At 35.6% G+C, this 21,139-nt stretch overlaps 1 non-coding gene across 1 annotated transcript; it reads right to left on the bottom strand.

Annotated features, from left to right (window-relative positions):
* Nucleotides 1-1,464: 1,464 nt before the first annotated feature.
* Nucleotides 1,465-1,571, bottom strand: LOC139865454 (small nucleolar RNA R71). The gene has a single exon (XR_011764972.1). It is a non-coding gene; the product is annotated as a small nucleolar RNA R71 (small nucleolar RNA).
* Between the last annotated feature and the right edge of the window lie 19,568 nt (nucleotides 1,572-21,139).

Raw genomic sequence — 21,139 nt, 5'->3', positions numbered from 1 at the left:
TGTCAAGGTGAGTGGAATAATTATGCGTGAACGTATATAATGTATTTATTTGTGTGGTATGAATGTGGAAGTGTCGCGGTGTTCAAGACACCACATTTTAGGTAACAAGTAGTATTGTCGCGGTGCTTAAGACACTACTCATCGTGTAATTGACTTGTGGAATTGTCGCGGTGTTTAAGACACCACAATGTCATGAGAGTGGAAGTGTCGCGGTGATCAAGACACCACTCATTGTATTGAATGAAGTGTGGATTCGTCGCGGTGTTTAAGACGCCACATTGTGTAAGGGTGAGTTAGTCGCGGTGTTTAAGACATCACCCGGGGGACTAGTGATTACGCGGTGTATAAGTAACACTAGTGGATGTTATGAACTCCAACGGACCTTCATGTACCGTTCTCTTGTATACTTGGTTAACCATGGTTGTGCGAATTGTACTTAGCATATTATATTGTGAACTATATGCTAATACTATTGCTAGCTTGATGTGGAACGTGGATAGTAGTTTATGCATGATGGATTTCATGTTGGTTGAGTTGCTAGCTTGTATGTGGTATTGTGTAAGTGTATGCAAGTAAGTAGGTTATATATGATCATGTATAATTATTGCATTCACTAAGCGTTAGCTTACCCCTCTCGTTGTTTATCTTTTTAGTTGCAGGCGAGGATAAAGGGAAGGGGATTGTCAGACACTAGATGTCCTTGATGATGTGCTTGTAGGAGCTTTTGGAAGTTGACCACCTTTTGGGTAGTTTAGTCCCAAACCATGCTCGTTGGGTCATTTGGTTTATAAACTATCATTGTATTCGGTCAAACTTATATTTACTTAACTAATGGCCTTTGTGCCCTTTTGTAAACATTGGTAATGGTTGTATGGTTTAATGGAACTTGTGATTTGGTCTACATATTTAATTGGCGCGTAAATGTGTATTATAAAAAAAAAAATTTATCGTACGGAGTACGGGTTGGGTTGTTTCAGATAATCCATTTTTTGAACCCGACTTCACAATTAAGAACCTGGAGGATATTCAAGGACAATTCTAAGATCCTGAAACACTAATCATTCCTCCTGAACCACAAACCGTTAAATCAGAGTCTTCTAGTGATTCAGATTCAACAAATTCAATTATGGAAGTAACGGAACCTCAAAGTATGGAAGACTGAATGAGAGCCACACGTACTGGCCAAGGTCACGCCATTATTCGGCCAGATGTTAATGCTCCAGATTATGAAATCAAAGGACAAATCCTAAACCTGGTAACTAATCAGTGCCAATATAGTGGTATACCGAAAGAAGATCCAAACGAACATCTTGAGGATGAACAGATCTATCTCATGTTGTTTCCCTGGACTTTAAAGGGAGAAGCCAAAATTGGTTAGAATCGTTACCAGAAGGAGCAATTGACAGATGGGATGTCTTAGTTGAGAAATTTCTTAAAAGATTCTTTCCGGCATCTAAAGCCGTAAGACTTCAAGGAGAAATTGTTACGTTCGCGCAAAAGCCAAATGAAACATTATATGAGGCGTGGACAAGATTCGAAAAGTTGTTGAGAGGATGTCCTCAACACGGTTTAGATACTTATCAAATAGTACAAATATTCTACCAAGGATGCGACGTTGCTACACGAAAAGACATCGACACAACAGCTGGTGGTTCCATTATGAAGAAAACCGCAACTGAAGCTCACAAAATTATTGATAACACAGCTTCCCACTCACATGAGTGGCACCAGGAAAAAGATATTTTTCGTTCATCTAAAGTGGCTAGAGCCGATTCTAGCCATGACTTTGATTCCGTTTCCGCAAAATTAGATGCTTTCGAAAGACGAATGGAAAAGATGACTAAAGATATTCATGCAATACGAATCAGTTGTGAGCAATGCGGAGGACCACACTTAACGAAAGATTGTCACATCGAGCAAACGATGGAACAACGTGAGAATGTTTCCTACATGAACCAAAGGCTGGGAAATAATTATCAAAATAATTATCAACCGCCATGGTCAAATTTAATCAAAATCAAAACATTCTTTACAATCCAAATGGACCCAACAATAACTTGTATAACCAACAAGGTCCGAATAACCAACCAACTCAAAACAACACTTTCAATCAACAAAGACCTGGCTTATATAAACCACCACAACAAACCGAAGAGAAAAAGTCAAATCTAGAAGAAATGATGGCAAAGCTAATGGAATCTCAAACACAATTTATTACATCTCAAACTCAAACAAATGAGAGGTTTGATCAGTCATTAAGAACTCAACAAGCTTCCATTTTGAATCTAGAAAAACACGTAGGTACTCTTGCTAGCATGATGAGTGAGAGGGAACAAGGAAAGCTACCGAGTAAAACTGAAGTAAATCCTCGGAATGAGAATGTTAATATGGTGTCAACAAATTCTGAAAAACCATCATCAGAAGATGGGAAGGTTTTCGATGTGAGTAACAATGAAGAAGTTACAACACTACCACTACCACCCGAGTATGTAAAGCCAGTGGTGGCACCATAAAGACCACCCATCCCATTTCCAAGAAAAGGAGTTGAGTATGAGCAAGTGATAGGTAATAAAGTTTGTGATACCTTTGGAAAGAAGAAGAATAATACGAAGGTACAAGAAACAAAAACCGTAAAAATAAACCCGGTGAAGGCAGTTCCACCAAAACTTCCACCAAAGTTGGGTGATCTGGGTGAATTTATTGTTCCTTGTCTACTTAGTAATTGTGTCATGTATGATGCACTAGCAGATTTAGGTGCGAGTGTGAGTGTTATGCCTCTTTCATTATATAAGAGATTAGGAGTAGGTGAGCTAAGTCCAACGAAAATGAGTGTTCGACTCCTTGATCAAACCATTAAGCACCCAGTTGGAATTGCTGATAACCTACCCGTTCAAGTGGGTAATTTAACATTTCTAGTCGAATTTATTGTCTTTGACATAGAAGAGGACTCGAACATTCCTCTAATTTTAGGTCGACCATTCTTAGCGTCCACCGGGGCGTTATTTGATGTAAGAGAGGGTAGAATGACACTTAGTAATGGTGAAAAATCGATCACCTTTATGATTCGAAAGTCTAAATCTCCACCAACCAAAACCGTTGAACCAATAAAGACGATTGGTAAGAACCATGCTGTTTTACCAACTCCAACGGTAGTGCTTAGCAATAATAAAATGCCTAAGTGTGGGGAAGATGAAGTAACACCTAATGATGACCTGATAACAAAGAACCCCGTTGTTGATACGAAATTAAATGACCCCGTTATTAATAGTTTAATGAAGAAACTTATTAAACGGATTCGCGATGCTAGAACCAAGGGGAACTTTAAGTTATGTAACTGGTTAGTATCCAATCTATCGCCTAAAGAAAAGGCGAAACTAGTTGAATTTATGGAAATTACACAGGAATCCGACCAAGGGCTTAAAGCAAAAGTCACAGATATGCAAGTTGATTATGGTCTAAAAGAAATTGACGATGAAGTTAATCACAATTTCGACACCACAGCTACCTAAGTGTGGGTAGATTCAAATGTTCTAAAAAGAAAATACTGTCTAGAGTTAGTTGTTCTGTTCTCATGAAGTTCCGAGAATGGAATCCGATTAGTCTTTTCCACTAGCAGACACTAAAGAACTAGTTTTCTCTCCCCATTCTGAATTTTTTTGTTTTGTAGGTTTTATATGAAATTAATACTCTTTTTAAATTTATGTTTTGTGTGAATTTAAAAACAAAAATTTGCTTTATTTCACTAAGTTTAAAAAAATGATTTCTGAAATTCGTCGTGAGTTAAAGACTAGATCATAGAATCGAAATTGCTTTACCCAAAGACGGGGCGAAAAATTTTGTTATCATTATTTTTAATATTTTTGATCTATGCCAAAAAAAATTAAAGAACCCGAAAATCTTTTTTTTTAAACAATCGTTTTAAAACAAAAATTTTTAAATTTTGTCGAGGGATGGACTAGGTAAACGTACCGAAACTACCTCTACCTAAAGTAAAAGGAAACAAAATTTTAAAAAATTATTCATTTAAATTATTTTAATAAATAAAGGTTTTATAAAATATATATATATATATATATATATATATATATATATATATATATATATATATATATATATATATATATATATATATGTATATATGTATATATGTTTGTAGCCTATCTTATGTAAAAAATAGGATAAAACAGCACACTTTCAAAGACTGACATTAAGTTCAGCAAAAGCTACTAATTTTGACGATAAGACGCAAAACATATGTGAAATTACAACAAAAGGAATGAACGATGAGGCGCGCCATCTATCATTCAACGAGCTTAGTAATTACAAACTGGGTATTTTTAATCACTTTTCTACAATAATGACCCTCATGAATTTATAATTATAGTCTGATTTCTTGAAAATGAGGGCATTGCAAGATCTTAAGTGTGGGAAGAGATTAAATTTTTTCGGGTTTTAAATATGTGACTTATACATTTAGTTTAATAGCCACCGTTAAATTTTACTAGTAAAGCAGTAGTTGTATTAGAATCTAGTGGTCTCTGATAATAAAGAACAGCCCTAGTCTTATATACTGACTACCCACTTCTAGTAAAAATTTTAAATTTTTTTTCAAATAAATGAATTCAAAATCATGTTTATACATATTTATGAATGATAAAACTAGGTATTAACACCGAAATTATTTTTACCTTGGAGAGGACATAAATTGAGAAACAACCCAAAATGCTTGAATTCATTTAAAATGAAAAAGAGGAGAATAAAAAGGCAAAGAAAGAAATAAAATAAAAGATAAGTGTGGGAAGAATTTATCAAGTTATTTAAAACATATATCACATATTTTTGTACAGATTATGGCAGGTACTTTTGCTTTGGACGATACTAATCAGTTTTACCCAGTTTTCTGTAATATAAACGAATGAAAAGATGGATCTACACGATGAATCAATTCCATTATTAAAAGGAAGTAAAGTCTTCCGAAAAAGACACGCGCTTCTTGATTTAGGTCAGGAAGTTGTCGTCCAGACCAGCTGTAGGTTGACGAAAAATCTGGAAAAATCATCTCTAAAATCAGCAGGAAATCTACGGACCTCAGCATCAAACATGGTCGCCATGTGGTCAGACTTATCCTAACCATGAGAGGATCTATCTCGTAAAATGGGGAGGGCGCCGTGCAAATTAGCTTGATAAGACTAATGAATCAGACCCCCCAGAAAAGATAATCTCCTTAAACATTAAAAATCTGCTTTTAAGCCTGATATTACTCAATCCTTGAGATTGACCTTAAAGATTGAGAATTACAAACTCATGGAATTCGATGATATCTAAACTCGAGATTGAATGAGAAAATATTTTGATCAAAATTAAAACCGATTTATTTTCTGAAAACCTATTTTTAATGCATTCATTACCATTGAACGTAAAATCCTGAGAATTCATCAGAATTCATTAGGTCACCTGAACCAAATCGGGTATCAACCGTAAGAACGGTGGTTGCATAGCATGGTCGAAGACAGGACCTTGTGCCAGACCGAAAAATTATAGGGTGATCTTTACTATTTCTCCTACAAAGGATAGTAATTACATCCGACACATTTTAGACCATGAATATCTGCATGTCATTAGACACTGCCTTAACAGTTGCTTGTTCAACGCTTTCCTTTACAACCGTACGGTAGTTTATCGAAAGGTAATATACGGGACAAGTATACTGGACATGTGCTTTCCTAATACAAGGTTAGCAAGTGGGTGACACAAAATCACAAGTTTTGAGCTAAAATTTTAAAATCTAAAACTCACAAAACCCACAAAAATATTTTGCAAACACCGGTGAAGGGTTATTCCAGAAAACTTGTCTAGGGTAAAATCTAGCATAAATTTTTAAAAGATCAAATATTTTCATAAAGATCCAATTTCCTTAAAGGATCTAAATTTTCATAGTCATGTGGGACTGTAAATCACATCGTTACTATCATTGTTTATACTGCCGTATCAAAATCACTAATGTATAAAGTGTGAAGAACAAAAAAAAGTGATTCGAGTGAAGTGTGATTTTATTTCAAGTTCTGTATTGCTTGAGGACAAGCAACACTCAAGTGTGGGGATATTTGATAGTGCTCTAAATGAACATATATTTAGTCACAATATCATCCCAATATGTAAAGTTTTTAGTTGCAATTGTTCTAATTCCAAGTAATATTCGTTTAAATAAATAAGTGCGAAGACTGAAGACGCAAACGAAGATTTGAAGACGCAAATGACAAAAAAGCTCAAATGTACAAGATACAATCTAAGTGGTTCAATTTATTGATAAGAAACGTCTAAAAATGACAAAAGTACAAGTCGCGGAACGCAAAGTACAAGATATCTACGCGTACGAAAGGACGTTCGAAAATTCGAAATCGAGACATAAACCGAGCATCAACGCGCGAGACAACGGACCTAAAATTACGAGTCAACTATGCACAAGAATATAATGTAATATATATAATTAATATAAATTATATATTATATATATATATATATATATATATATATATATATATATATATATTAAATAAATACGTCGACAAAGAAGAAAACAAAAGATTGTGAGCTGGCCAAGGCGACCATGCGATCGCATGGTAAAAGCACTTCAAGCCCATGCGATCGCATGTGCTACAGTAATTCGAAATATGCCTACAAAAGGCGATGCAGTCTGCTCGATGAATTACACCATCATCTATCTTACTCTCTGATTCTCAATATATATATTTATATTATAATTTTAATTTAAGTTAATTTTAATAATAAAGTTATGGTTTAGTTGGGTTATTGTAAGAAATATTTTACGGGTTTTAAAGTCGGAACTCTGTCAGTGTAACGCTACGCGATAAATAATCACTGTAAGCTATGTTCTTCCTTTTTAAATTAATGTCTCGTAACTAAGTTACTATTATGCTTATTTAAACCAAAGTAATCGTGATGTTGGACTAAATATCAAGACCGTGGTTATTGGATTTTGTACCATAATTAGGGTTTGGACAAAAGACCGACACTTGTGAACATTGGACTATGGACTATTAATAGGTAGGGGGTATTGTCTAATTGAATGACAACTCATTGGAACCTGTCGAACCTATCTTCAAATTAGTTAATCTAATAATTATTAAAATGATTATGAATGTCCTATTGTGACGTCCTCCAGATAGGGTCTGGAAGAAAACGTCACTAATATCAAAGAAACCAACATATTATATAAATGAGAACGACGCTATATGATAAAAACAAATTTTATTGATAACGCAGCGGAAGAAAATAGAATGTCGTTACAAGAATTTAAATTAAAATGATGTAAATGTTTCAAATGCAAGAATAATAAATGCGATAGTTCTTGAGATCCTATGTCAAAGTAGCATCACATAATAGTAAGCTTGATCAATCAGCACCTGAGACAAACATGCTAAAGTGTCAACCAAAAAGGTTGAGTGAAATCATAGGTTTAACAAAATTAGTTATCGTTGTATTTAGATCACAAGATTTTGTTTTCAAAAGTAGATCACACAGATCTTTAGTTGTCAAAGAAGATCACAAAGATCTTAAGAGTTGATCTCGCAGATCAAAAAGTTATGCCAGTTCGTGATATTTAGACTAAACGTTCAAGTTTGCCCCAATGACAAGTTATACTATCCTTGTCAGTTTAATTTCATTATTAAATAATACAATGACTTAGTCTAATGTATCGGGAACGTTACTCCCGATAGGCCTACCCCCAATAATAAAGAATGCATTTAACGAGCAATTAAAAATATCACTGTAGGGACTTGGTTGGACATAGCCATGTATAGCATAGTTTAACAGCCGGTACTTGTGTCTAAATTGTAAATAGTAAAAGTAGCATGTGTCTCACCCCAAAGTTAAAATAAATTGCGCAATAGTAAGTGGGGCTATAAGTTCACCTTAGTAAGTAGATGAGAGAGTTATTTCTTGGATGAGAAAGATAAATGAGTTGGATGATCGTGAGCCGAATGTCAACCTAATGACATTAAGAATAGTTTAGATGTTTTACCCGAGTTTAAGTTAAGTTTAAGTATGTATTTACTTAAGTGTGGTTCGTTTTGCTAAGTTTCTATTCTTAGTAAGTTTCCACTTTTAGTAGGTTTTTGTTTTTAGAAATTTTCCATATTTAGAAAGTTGCCATGCTTAGAAAGTTTTCACGTTTAGAAAGTTTCCATTTATAGTAAGTTAGTGTTGAACACTAGTGAGTTGTTCTTAATAAGTTCACCACTTATTAAGTGTGTAAGTGACTAAGTATTGTTCACTTAGTAAGTGTATGATTACTATAGTCGGGTTGGATATTGTGCACCATACCCAAACATCTATGCCACCGTCGAGTCACTTGAATGATCAATTGTTACCGGTTGGCCCAGGATTTCTTGACCAAATTCTAAGTTTGGCATTCGAAATCCACAAACGTCCCATAGTGGTACCAAGGATCACCCTGGCCTTAAGTAGCGTTGACGTTCGAGTAATCCTCACGTTATCGTGAATGACTATTGAAATCGTGGTCAAAAATTTTATAATATAAGTATTATATTATAAGTAGTATATATGTGTTAGTAATAGTGTAAGTGTGAAGTAGTAGTATAAGTGTATAAGCGTTAAGTAGTATGTAGTATAAGTAGTATTAAGGTTTTATTAGTTATGTATTATTAGTAGTTAGGGTTAAGTAGTAAGTAGTAGTATTTAATTAATTATGTTTAATTAATTAAAGTAGTATTAATGATTAGGGTTAAATAAATAAATGTCTTGGGTTTAGTAAAGCAAATCAGGGTTTAATAATCAGGGTTAGGTTTAATTATGGTTTAAGTATGTATATATGTATATATCGTGTATATGTATATATATATACATATATATATATATATATATATACATATATATATATATATATATATATATATATATATAGTTTTTTTATAATTTTATATGTATATATATATATATATATATATATATGTATGATAAAAATAATTTTTATATATATGTATATATATATATGTCGCATATATATATATGTATATGTGTATATATTTTGTATCCTTTTTAAACACAAACAAATCTCTAACAAATCTTTAGGGTTTTTAAAGATCAAACAAAATCTTTTTTTTTATTAAAAATTTAGGCAATATACCTATATATATATATATATATATATATATATATATATATATATATATATATATATATATATATATATATATATATATATATATATATATATATATATATATATATATATATATATATATATGTATATATTTTCATATATGTATGGTGTACCTATATATAGCATGTATATATCTTATTACCATTTTTATATACTAACACAATCTTGATGAATCATTAGGGTTTTTAAGATCTAACTCTTTTGTTTTTTTCTTTAAACCGTATGATGTATGTATATGTATATTCTTATATATTTTTTTTACATGAACAATATGAATGTGTAAGACCCTAATCTTCATTGTACAGTAGAGTATATAGAGTACATAAAGTGTGGGAATGATTGTGCAGTTAAACAGAAGTCAGAGAGCAATCTGAGCTTAGTGCGCGCCGCGCACACCAAAGGGAGCGCGCCGCGCACTCCCTACTGTAGTCGGGTTTTTGCTGTTTTAATGAGATATTTTGAGGGCAATTGTGTAATTTCACTTTAGGGCCGAATTTAATATCCTAGATCAGTTTTGGGGAGCTCATTTACTACTCCCACAACAACCTCATCTTCTCCAATTAAACACTAGAGAGAGAGTGCAATCCTTGAGAGAGAAAGCTCCATTAAAGGGTGAAAGAGGTTGAATCGGGTCTCGGTGCAAGTTATAAAGTCGTTCATCTAGTCGATAGCTACGTGGTGATTGTGTTGGTAAGTTATAAAACCCAATTTCTTACTTTAATTGCTTTAAGGGTTAGGGTTTGGGCTAGTGATGAACCAAAGACCCATTTTGTTAGTATTTTGGGGATTTTGGGTGAATATGGGTTATGAAGGCTCATTGATGACTAACCTAGGGTTTGAATGTGTTAATTGGACTTTTGAGTCTTAAATTTAGTTAGTTAGTGTTAGAACACTTTAATAATATGTAAATGGGTGTTATTGGGTATGGATGACCCAAATGGGTGTGTTGACCTGTAAATGGGTCAAATGAGTCTTTAATGACCTAAGTGGCCTAGCAATTATGAAAGCGAGTTAGCCTCGTGACCTAAATGTGTTTTAAACCCATCTTGACGAATGATTAGGGTTTTGGTATGTGTTGACCCAATTTAGGGTTAAGGGTGCAAATGGGTTGAAATTGCACCATTGGGTCAAAATGGCTTAGAATGGTGAAAGGGTTTGGTACACCGACTTGAGTTTGCGTTTGATGATGTGTATAATATGATAGGTACGTTACTTTGAGGTCTTGCAAGCTCGGGTATCTTTTCACAAGACTTTGAGGTGAGTGGAATAATTATATGCGTATGTATATAATGTATCTATTTGTTGTAGCATGAAAGGTCTAGTGTCGAGGTGTTAAGACACCACGTTTCACGTGAAGGGTGTAGCATCGAGGTGTTAAGATGCCACTCGGGTGTAGCATCGAGGTGTTAAGATGCCACCTAGGAGTGTAGTGTCGAGGTGTTAAGACACCACTCCGTAAAATAATGAGTGTTGCATCGAGGTGTTAAGATGCCACTCGGGGTGATGTGCCGAGGTGTTAAGGTGCAACCCTAGGGGTTAGTGGTGCGAGGTGTTAAGTGCCCTAATGGATGTTATGAACATCGATGGCGTTTTCGCGAGCGCCGTTCCCTTGTACTATTGGTCGACCATGGTTACTTGTGTTGTAAGCATATTATATCATTTCGAGTTATGTTATTATGCGGTTGTTGCTAGCTTGTGGTATTGGAGATTATAACTTGTTAATGTGACGATAAGCTAATTATGTTGCTAGCATGTTTGCGGTTTGTGTAAGTGTATGCAAGTAGGTATAATTATATATGTATTCGTATAATTATTGCATTCACTAAGCTTTGCTTACCCTCTCGTTGTTTACCATTTTATAGGTTCGGTTTTGGACAAGGGTAAGGGTATCGTATTGGACTAGAGATCCCGCTTGATACTAGGGGACGCTTTTGGCTTTAGTAGCTCTTGGAGTTTGACCGGTAGTTGGGTAGTTTAATCCCAAACGCCATGCTCATTGTGTAGTTTGGAACTTAAACTTTTGGTGGTCGAAACTCTAAACTTGTATTAAACTTGTATTTTGGGTCGTGTGGGCCCCGCTTGTAAAACATCATTTTTATGTTTGATTCGTGTTAGTTTTACATATATAAGTTTGTTGTGAAAAGCGTTCGGTCTAAAAGTGTCGGGAAGTCGAAGATCTTTTCGCAAAAAATGGACATTTTGATCAGAACTGTCTCAGGCCTTGTGCGCGCCGCGCATAGGCAGTGGTGCGCGCCGCGCACCCTCCAGTTCAGTTTTTATTTTTTTTTATTCCGCATTTTTGGTTGGTTAACGGGTTGGGTTGTTACAAGTGGTATCAGAGCATGGTCTAAGGGATTTAGGTGACTTGAGATAGGCGCCTAGACTTAGACTTTTTGTGTGTGCGTTATGCGGGACTTGTAGGACTTTGGGTCGGATCGGGATTGGTTTGTGCATAGGTTTATGTGAACTAATCATGCGCTATTTGTTTGTGTTGTGTTTAGCAATCATCAAGCGAGATGGACGTTGTACTAGCGAGTTAGCGCGACGTGCTTGCGTAGTAATGACTAGCTACCATTACTACGAGCGCAAGTCTTGTTAAACAAGCAATGTACGACGATTGTTGAGCGAGATGGAGTAGTGTGGCATATATGTATATACACATGTAACTGTCCTTTCATTTTTGTGGTTTAACCTATTTCATTTTATAGAATGAAGACGAGAAACGGTCCCGATCATGATAACGGAAGTACAAGCGAGGACGCCGAGTTTTCGGCCAAGGTTGAGGCCGTCTTTAAAAAGTTAAAAGCAGATTTTCTTACGAACGTCCAAAAGGTCTTTCAAGACTCGGTCGATGGGCAGGTGACCGATTTGATAAATGAACGAATGAAGGCCACTATCGAAGAGGCCCTTGATGCTAGAAACCTTTATCCTCGCGGTGAAGGAGGTGAAGGAAGGCGGGACTTCTATTATAAGAATTTCAAGGACGCTTAACCCCCGATGTTTAATGGGGTGCGAGATCCTTTGAAGAGTACATGTTGGATCTCCGATATTGAGGTAGCTTTTTGTACCGCGGAATGTCCTCCCGAAAAGAAGACGAGGTATGGTTCTAGCATGTTACGCGAAGAAGCTAAGTTGTGGTGGGACGATAAAATCAACTTGTATGGTGAAGAACAATGTATGGGCTTGACTTGGGAAGAGTTCAAGAAAGAATTTTTCAAAGAATACCGAACTTCTTCCGACCTCGATAGAATCCGGGATGAGTTGCATCATTTGCAACAAGGTTCCATGGATTTGGTTACCCTCAAGTCCACATTCTTGGCAAAGACTCGTTTTTGCCCGGAATATGTTGGTGATGATCATAAGCTCATGAAGGATTTCTACCGTACTTTGAATGATGAGTACAAGGGGAAGATTAGTCGGGGTATGGCTAAGTCTTTTGATGAATTGTTCGAGTTGGCTTGGGGTTTTGAGCCGGAGGTTCCAAGAAAGAGTGATTTCATGTTTTCCAAAAGAAAGTTTGAAGGTTTTAGTTACTCTAACACCTCAAGCAAGAAGAGCAAGAGCAAGAGGGGGGCCGAAAGTGTCAATAGTGCAAAGAAGGGCACTACCGGTGGGTTTTCTTATACGTGCTACAATTGTGGGCAACCGAGTCATATGGCTCGTGAGTGTCCGAAACCATCTTCCGGAAACAAGGTCACTTGTTTTAATTGCGACAAAGAGGGGCATAAGAAGCCGGAGTGTCCCGACTTGTGAAACGACAATGTGAAGCGGTTAGAGAGGGCGTCAGGTACGGCTAGGGGTCACAACTATTTGATGACCAATGATGAAGCCAAACAATCGCACGAAGTTGTCTCAGGTACTTTCATGGTTAATTCTAATCCGGCGAGGATTCTTTTCGATAGCGGTGCAAATTTGTCGTTTGTGTCACCTAAATTCATGCCTAAACTTAATAGACCGTTAGCTAAGTTAAGTCGTCCGATAGAAGTTGAAATAGCGGACGGCAAGACGGTGCTAGTGGTTGATGTGTGTGAAAATTGTGATGTTGTTTTTGGTGCCGAAACCTTTTAAATTGATCTTATTCCAATGACCTTGGGCGACTTTGATATTGTCGTTGGTATGGATTGGTTCGATCGTTATAGAGCCGATATTGCATGCCATGATAAGTTTATTCGTGTGAAGACCCTAAGTGGGGGCGAGTTAATTATTCATGGTGATAAGCGAAGGAGACCGGTGCCGATATGCACTTTTGCACAGGCACGTCATTTTGTTGTTACCGGTGGCATGGCTTTCCTTGCTCATGTTGTTGATACTCGCAATGAGCCACCACCTATTCGTGAAATTCCGGTTGTTAGTGAATTCGAAGACGTTTTTTCGGAAAAATTACCAGGTGTTCCGGCGGAAAGACAAGTTGAGTTTCGTATTGAGTTGGTTCCGGAAGCTACTCCCATTGCTAAAACTCCTTATCGTTTAGCACCAACGGAAATGCAAGAGTTGTTAAATCAAACCCAAGAGTTGCTCGAGAAGGGTTTTATTCGACCGAGTGCTTCGCCATGGGGCGCTCCGGTGTTATTTGTGAAGAAGAAAGATGGTAGTATGCGTATGTGCATTGATTACCGTGAGTTGAATAAAGTGACGATCAAGAATCGTTATCCATTACCTAGGATTGACGATTTATTTGATCAACTTCAAGGTGCAACGTATTTCTCTAAGATCGACCTACGGTCCGGCTATCACCAAATGCGGGTCCGTGAGGAAGACATAGAGAAAACGGCTTTTCGAACACGTTACAGGCATTATGAGTTTATAGTTATGCCCTTTGGTCTTACGAATGCACCGGCGGCATTCATGGATCTTATGAACCGAGTGTGCCAACCTATGTTGGACAAGTCGGTAATAGTGTTCATTGACGACATACTAGTCTACTCGAAAAGTATGAACGAACATGAACATCATTTGCGTGAAGTATTGAAGACGCTACGAAAGGAGAAGTTGTATGCAAAGTTCTCCAAATGTGAATTTTGGCTAAGGGAAGTTCAATTCCTTGGTCATATTGTGAAGGAAAATGGTATTCAAGTAGATCCGGGGAAGATCGAGACAGTGAAGAGTTGGGGACGACCGACTACGCTTACGGAAATCCGAAGTTTTCTCGGATTGGCCGGTTATTATCGTCAGTTTATCCAAGATTTTTCTAAGATCGCTTCTTCGTTGACGAAATTGACAAGGAAGAATGCGAGGTTTGTTTGGGAGAACGAGCAAGAAATTGCTTTTCAATTGTTAAAAGAGAAGTTGTGTCAAGCTCCGGTGTTAGTGTTACCGGAAGGTGTTGAAGACATGGTGGTTTATTGTGATGCCTCCTTAAATGGTCTCGGGTGTGTTCTAATGCAAAGAGGTAAAGTCATCGCTTATGCCTCTCGACAATTAAAGGAACATGAAACGAGGTATCCGACTCATGATCTTGAGTTGGCGGCAGTTGTGCATGCGTTGAAAATTTGGCGCCATTACTTGTATGGTCTCAAGTGTACTATTTATTCGGATCATAAGAGTTTGAAACATCTCTTTAATCAACGAGATTTGAATTATCGCCAACGTAGGTGGATGAATGTACTGAAAGACTATGATTGTGAGATACTTTATCATCCGGGTAAGGCGAATGTGGTCGCAGATGCGTTGATTCGAAAGAGTCAACATCCGGCGATACGAGTTGGATCGTTACGTTTGATTATTACCAATGATTTTCTTGAAAAGCTTGGTGAGATTCAAATAGAGGCTTATGTTCACAACAAGCATACGGAGCGAATCGTGGGCCAATCGGAGTTCATTACTATGGGCCCACTTGGTTTGTTGTCTTTTCAAGGAAGGGTGTGGGTGCCTAAGATGGGTGATTACCGACGAGTGCTACTTGATGAAGCACATAAGTCAAAATATTCCATTCATCCGGGCGCGACGAAAATGTATCTTGACTTGAAGAAAGATTATTGGTGGCCGGGCATGAAGCGTGATGTTGTGAAGTATGTTGAGCAATGCGTCACGTGTTTGCAAGTAAAAGCTGAACACCAAAAGCCGTATGGTAAATTGCAACCATTAGAAATTCCGAAATGGAAATGGGAGCACATTTCCATGGATTTCATAACAAAGTTACCTAAGATGGCGAGAACCCAATTTGATACGATTTGGGTGATAGTTGACCGGTTGACAAAAAGTGCTTTGTTTCTTCCCATTAAAGAAGCGATATCGTCGGAGACCTTGGCTAAGTTGTTTATCAAGGAAGTGGTCGCTCGACATGGGGTTCCTATATCTATTATTTCGGATCGAGATACCCGTTTTACATCTCGATTTTGGGAAAAGTTTCATGAGGATATGGGTACACAATTGAAGTTGAGCACGGCGTATCATCCTCAAACGGACGGTCAAACCGAACGTACGAATCAAACTTTGGAAGATATGTTACGGGCGTGCATTATTGATTTCGGTGGTAGTTGGGACGAGCATTTGCCTTTGGTGGAATTCTCGTACAATAATAGTTATCACACTAGTATCGGGATGCCACCTTATGAGATGCTATATGGGCGGAGGTGTCGAACTCCCATTTGTTGGGGAGAAGTGGGTCAAAGAGAAATCGGGAGTACCGATTTGGTTTTAGAGACGAATAACAAGCTTGATATTATTCGGGAACATTTGAGAAAGGCTCAAGATAGACAAAAGTCGTATGCCGACAAACGTAGACGAACGATCGAATTTCAAGAAGGCGATATGGTGATGCTTAAGGTTTCGCCATGGAAGGGTATTATTCGATTTCAAAAATGGGGAAAGTTAGCTCCTCGATTTATTGGTCCCTTTAAAGTTTTAGCTCGTGTTGGTGAAGTCGCGTATCGTTTGGAATTACCCGAAGAGCTTGCGGGGATTCATAATACATTTCATGTTTTCCATCTCCGTAAGTGTCTTGCGGATGATTCATCATGGGTGCCGTTAGACGAAATTGAGCTAAATAATAAGTTAGAGTATATTGAGGAGCCGATTGCCATACTCGATGAGAAGGTCAAAAGGTTGAGGCATAAAGAGGTTAGGACTTTTAAAGTTCAATGGCGTCGTAGTAAGGGTTCCGAGTTTACTTGGGAGCCCGAAGAATTCGTGTTGGTTTATCTTCCCTCTTGTCATGCGGCTTGGATCGCGAGGATGCGCTCCGATTCAAGTGGGGGAGAGTTGTAAGACCCTAATCTTCATTGTACAGTAGAGTATATAGAGTACATAAAGTGTGGGAATGATTGTGCAGTTAAACAGAAGTCAGAGAGCAATCTGAGCTTAGTGCGCGCCGCGTACACCAAAGGGAGCGCGCCGCGCACTCCCTACTGTAGCCGGGTTTTTGCTATTTTAATGAGATATTTTGAGGGCAATTGTGTAATTTCACTTTGGGGCCGAATTTAATATCCTAGATCAGTTTTGGGGAGCTCATTTACTACTCCCACAACAACCTCATCTTCTCTAATTAAACACTAGAGAGAGAGTGCAATCCTTGAGAGAGAAAGCTCCATTAAAGGGTGAAAGAGGTTGAATCGGGTCTCGGTGCAAGTTATAAAGTCGTTCATCTAGTCGATAGCTACGTGGTGATTGTGTTGGTAAGTTATAAAACCCAATTTCTTACTTTAATTGCTTTAAGGGTTAGGGTTTGGGCTAGTGATGAACCAAAGACCCATTTTGTTAGTATTTTGGGGATTTTGGGTGAATATGGGTTATGAAGGCTCATTGATGACTAACCTAGGGTTTGAATGTGTTAATTGGACTTTTGAGTCTTAAATTTAGTTAGTTAGTGCTAGAACACTTTAATAATATGTAAATGAGTGTTATTGGGTATGGATGACCCAAATGGGTGTGTTGACCTTGAAATGGGTCAAATGAGTCTTTAATGACCTAAGTGGCCTAGCAATTATGAAAACGAGTTAGCCTCGTGACCTAAATGTGTTTTAAACCCATCTTGACGAATGATTAGGGTTTTGGTGTGTGTTGACCCAATTTAGGGTTAAGGGTGCAAATGGGTTAAAATTGCACCATTGGATCAAAATGGCTTAGAATGGTGAAAGGGTTTGGTAGACCGACTTGAGTTTGTGTTTGATGATGTGTATAATATGATAGGTACGTTACTTTGAGGTCTTGCAAGCTCGGGTATCTTTTCACAAGACTTTGAGGTGAGTGGAATAATTATATGCGTATGTATATAATGTATCTATTTGTTGTAGCGTGAAAGGTGTAGTGTTGAGGTGTTAAGACACCACGTTTCACGTGAAGGGTGTAGCATCAAGGTGTTAAGATGCCACTCGGGTGTGGCATCGAGGTGTTAAGATGCCACCTAGGAGTGTAGTGTCGAGGGGTTAAGACACCACTCCATAAAATAATGAGTGTTGCATCGAGGTGTTAAGATGCCACTCGGGGTGATGTGCCGAGGTGTTAAGGTGCCACCCTAGGGGTTAGTGGTGCGAGGTGTTAAGTGCCCTAATGGATGTTATGAACACCGATGGCGTTTTCGCGAGCGCCGTTCCCTTGTACTATTGGTCGACCATGGTTACTTGTGTTGTAAGCATATTATATCATTTCGAGTTATGTTATTATGCGGTTGTTGCTAGCTTGTGGTATTGGAGATTATAGCTTGTTAATGTGACGATAAGCTAATTGTGTTGCTAGCATGTTTACGGTTTGTGTAAGTGTATGCAAGTAGGTATAATTATATATGTATTCGTATAATTATTGCATTCACTAAGCTTTGCTTACCCTCTCGTTGTTTACCATTTTATAGGTTCGGTTTTGGACAAGGGTAAGGGCATCGTATTGGACTAGAGATCCCGCTTGATACCAGGGGATGCTTTTGGCTTTAGTAGCTCTTGGAGTTTGACTGGTAGTTGGGTAGTTTAATCCCAAACGCCATGCTCATTGTGTAGTTTGGAACTTAAACTTTTGGTGGTCGAAACTCTAAACTTGTATTAAACTTGTATTTTGAGTCATGTGGGCCCCGCTTGTAAAACATCATTTTTATGTTTGATTCGTGTTAGTTTTACATATATAAGTTTGTTGTGAAAAGCGTTCGGTCTAAAAGTGTCGGGAAGTCGAAGATCTTTTCGCGAAAAATGGACATTTTGATCAGAACTGTCTCAGGCCTTGTGCGCGCCGCGCATAGGCAGTGGTGCGCGCCGCGCACCCTCCAGTTCAGTTTTAATTTTTTTTTATTCCGCGTTTTTGGTTGGTTAACGGGTTGGGTTGTTACAGAATGTTAAGATTCATGCATGAATATGATTATGAATAAAAACATGAATTGAAAGATAGAATTTAAATGATTTGGATATAGGGTTTTTACCTTGATGATGTTTGATGAAGATTAACAAGAAAAGATGAAGATGACTTGAAGATGAAGATCAAATCATCCCGAATAAAAGAACACCTTGAAGATCTTGATGAACACGAAGAACACGCTTGAAGATAAACCCAAAAACTTTGAAGATTACTTGAAGATGGTGGTGGTGTGTGTGATGACCCGGGAATTTTCGACTAAATTTAAACTTAATCTTTATATGATTTCGATACGATAAGCAAAGTCCATAATGTTGAGTCTCGAAAATTTTAGAACAATATTCATATAACCAATTACCCTCTGACTGTGCCCGATGATTCACGAACAATTATTCGTAAATAAATATGTATATATTATATAAATATAAATATTAGAATATATAATATTTTGATTTAATGATGTTTACTTTAATTAAATTGGAATTTAAAATGTAAAATAACAATTGGAATAATTAAGTATTGTTAATATATATAAATATGTATATGTTATTAGAATTTCATGATTAATTAGATATAAAAATATATTTGTTATAATTGCTTTATTATCCCTAATATCAATATCTGTATTATTAATATTATGGAAACATGTAACTTGTTATATCTTCTTTATGTTTATATATCATTACTATTAAAAAATATAATACTCGTTACTATATAATATATTATATAGTTATAGTACATAACCTATAAATTGTAATACTAATATATTAATTATAATTGTTATAACAATATTGTTATTACTTTTAATGATAATATCGATACTAGTGTTATTAATATAATTTTTTTAAATATAATATATAGATATGAAATGCATTATAAATAATTTATTATTACTAATAATATTATTAATATTAATAAAATTAGTATTATTATTGTAATTATTATCAATGATATTATTATTATAAATTTCACTAAAGATTATTGTTATTGAGACTTATTATTATTACTCTTAATATTATTGTTATTATTAGTATGTTTATGTTTATTATTATTAATAATAATATCAATATTATTATTATTAATAAAATTATTAAATATTAAAACTAAAATAATATACATATGGAAATAGATATATATCACGCATTTATATTTTTTTGTTTTAACCTGCTTTCTGATTCTTTTGCTGTTTACTCGTGAGCTAATGTCGACACCACACCTTCTATATCAATCGATCAATTCATGGTATTGATAAGAAAAGATTTCTTCAATTTTTCCATTATCTATATTAAGTTAATTACCTTCTATTTTCTGTTTTATCTAAATTAAAAGATTCAAGAACATATCTGTTCTTCTGTCCCGTCTGGTATCGAACAATGAAACTTATCTGGGTGAGTTTTCAAAATCTATTTATGTGATGATGTTATAAATCATTCATTTAAACACTCTGAGAAATTTCAAGCCCCAATTCATCAAATTGATGATTAATTTCGAAGTCAAAGTTATTTTACAAAAAGTCAACTGTTTTGTTCATCCAAAAATTTGAATTCATTTTGATGTTTTAGGATCAATTAAGGATCCAGAAAGCTTCTAGGTATGTTTTACTACCTAATTCATGTTATAATGTTTGTCCAAAACAGTCCCGAATTCGATATTTGATTTTGAGTTCATGTTCTTGTATTTTGAAAAAGCAAAAACTCGAATTCGAATTTCATTTAAAAATCTATAAATGTAGTTGTATTGTGATTACTATAAACGATCTTTCTGCAAAATTAGAGGTTCCAACTCTTTAAATTGAGTAAGAATTTACGGGTCAAAGTTTTTAAAATATAAAGTCAACTTTTGTTCTTCATTCAAATTCAAGTTTGTTGTTGTGATTCAAGTTAAAATTAGGAGTTGGAATGTTTATATGGAGGATATAAAATATATTTCATGTTATAAAAACTGTCCCAAACGCGTTTAAAATCGAAGATTAATTTTTTTTTGTTTTTAAACCACGACGAGCAGCTCTTTTTTTTATTTTTTTTTGTTGAGTCTAGTAATTCACGATTTACAAATCATTTTTTTTTCTGTTTTAATTATATAAACAAGATTGTTGCTTTGGATAATCTTTTTTTTGTGGATTGAAAATTGTTGTGGAAGATGAAGAAGAAAGGAAAACGAGTTATACATGTAAATATAATTGGGTTTGGTATTTTATCAGAAAAATTGATTTGGTGGGATGGTTAAGTATGTTTGTGTGGGATCGAGAGGTCGCGGGTTCGAGCCCAGCTTGGGTCATTTTTTTAGGAAAGCTTATTTGAGGTAGTTTTTATTTCCTTTAATTTTGATTATAATATTATTGATATTATTACTTTCATTATTATTGTTATTATTATTATTATTATTAATTATGTTAATATTATGGTGTTATTATCACTAATATTAATGTATGAGTATTATTATCATTAACAAAACTAATATGGTTAATATTATCATCATTATTACATTTATGATAATAATAATTGTTATTACTCTTAATAATTAGAAATATCATTATTTTAATCAAAATAAGATTATTATCAGTTTCGTTAACATTAGTATAAGTATCATAACTACAATTAAGATTATTGTTGTTGTTATTATTATTATTATTATTATTATTATTATTATTATTATTATTAT

The sequence above is a fragment of the Rutidosis leptorrhynchoides genome, chromosome 8, assembly GCF_046630445.1.
Source record: "Rutidosis leptorrhynchoides isolate AG116_Rl617_1_P2 chromosome 8, CSIRO_AGI_Rlap_v1, whole genome shotgun sequence".
In the NCBI taxonomy this organism is placed as follows: domain Eukaryota; kingdom Viridiplantae; phylum Streptophyta; class Magnoliopsida; order Asterales; family Asteraceae; genus Rutidosis; species Rutidosis leptorrhynchoides.
Note: the sequence above shows the minus strand (reverse complement) of the source record. Positions and strands in the feature narration are given on the sequence as shown.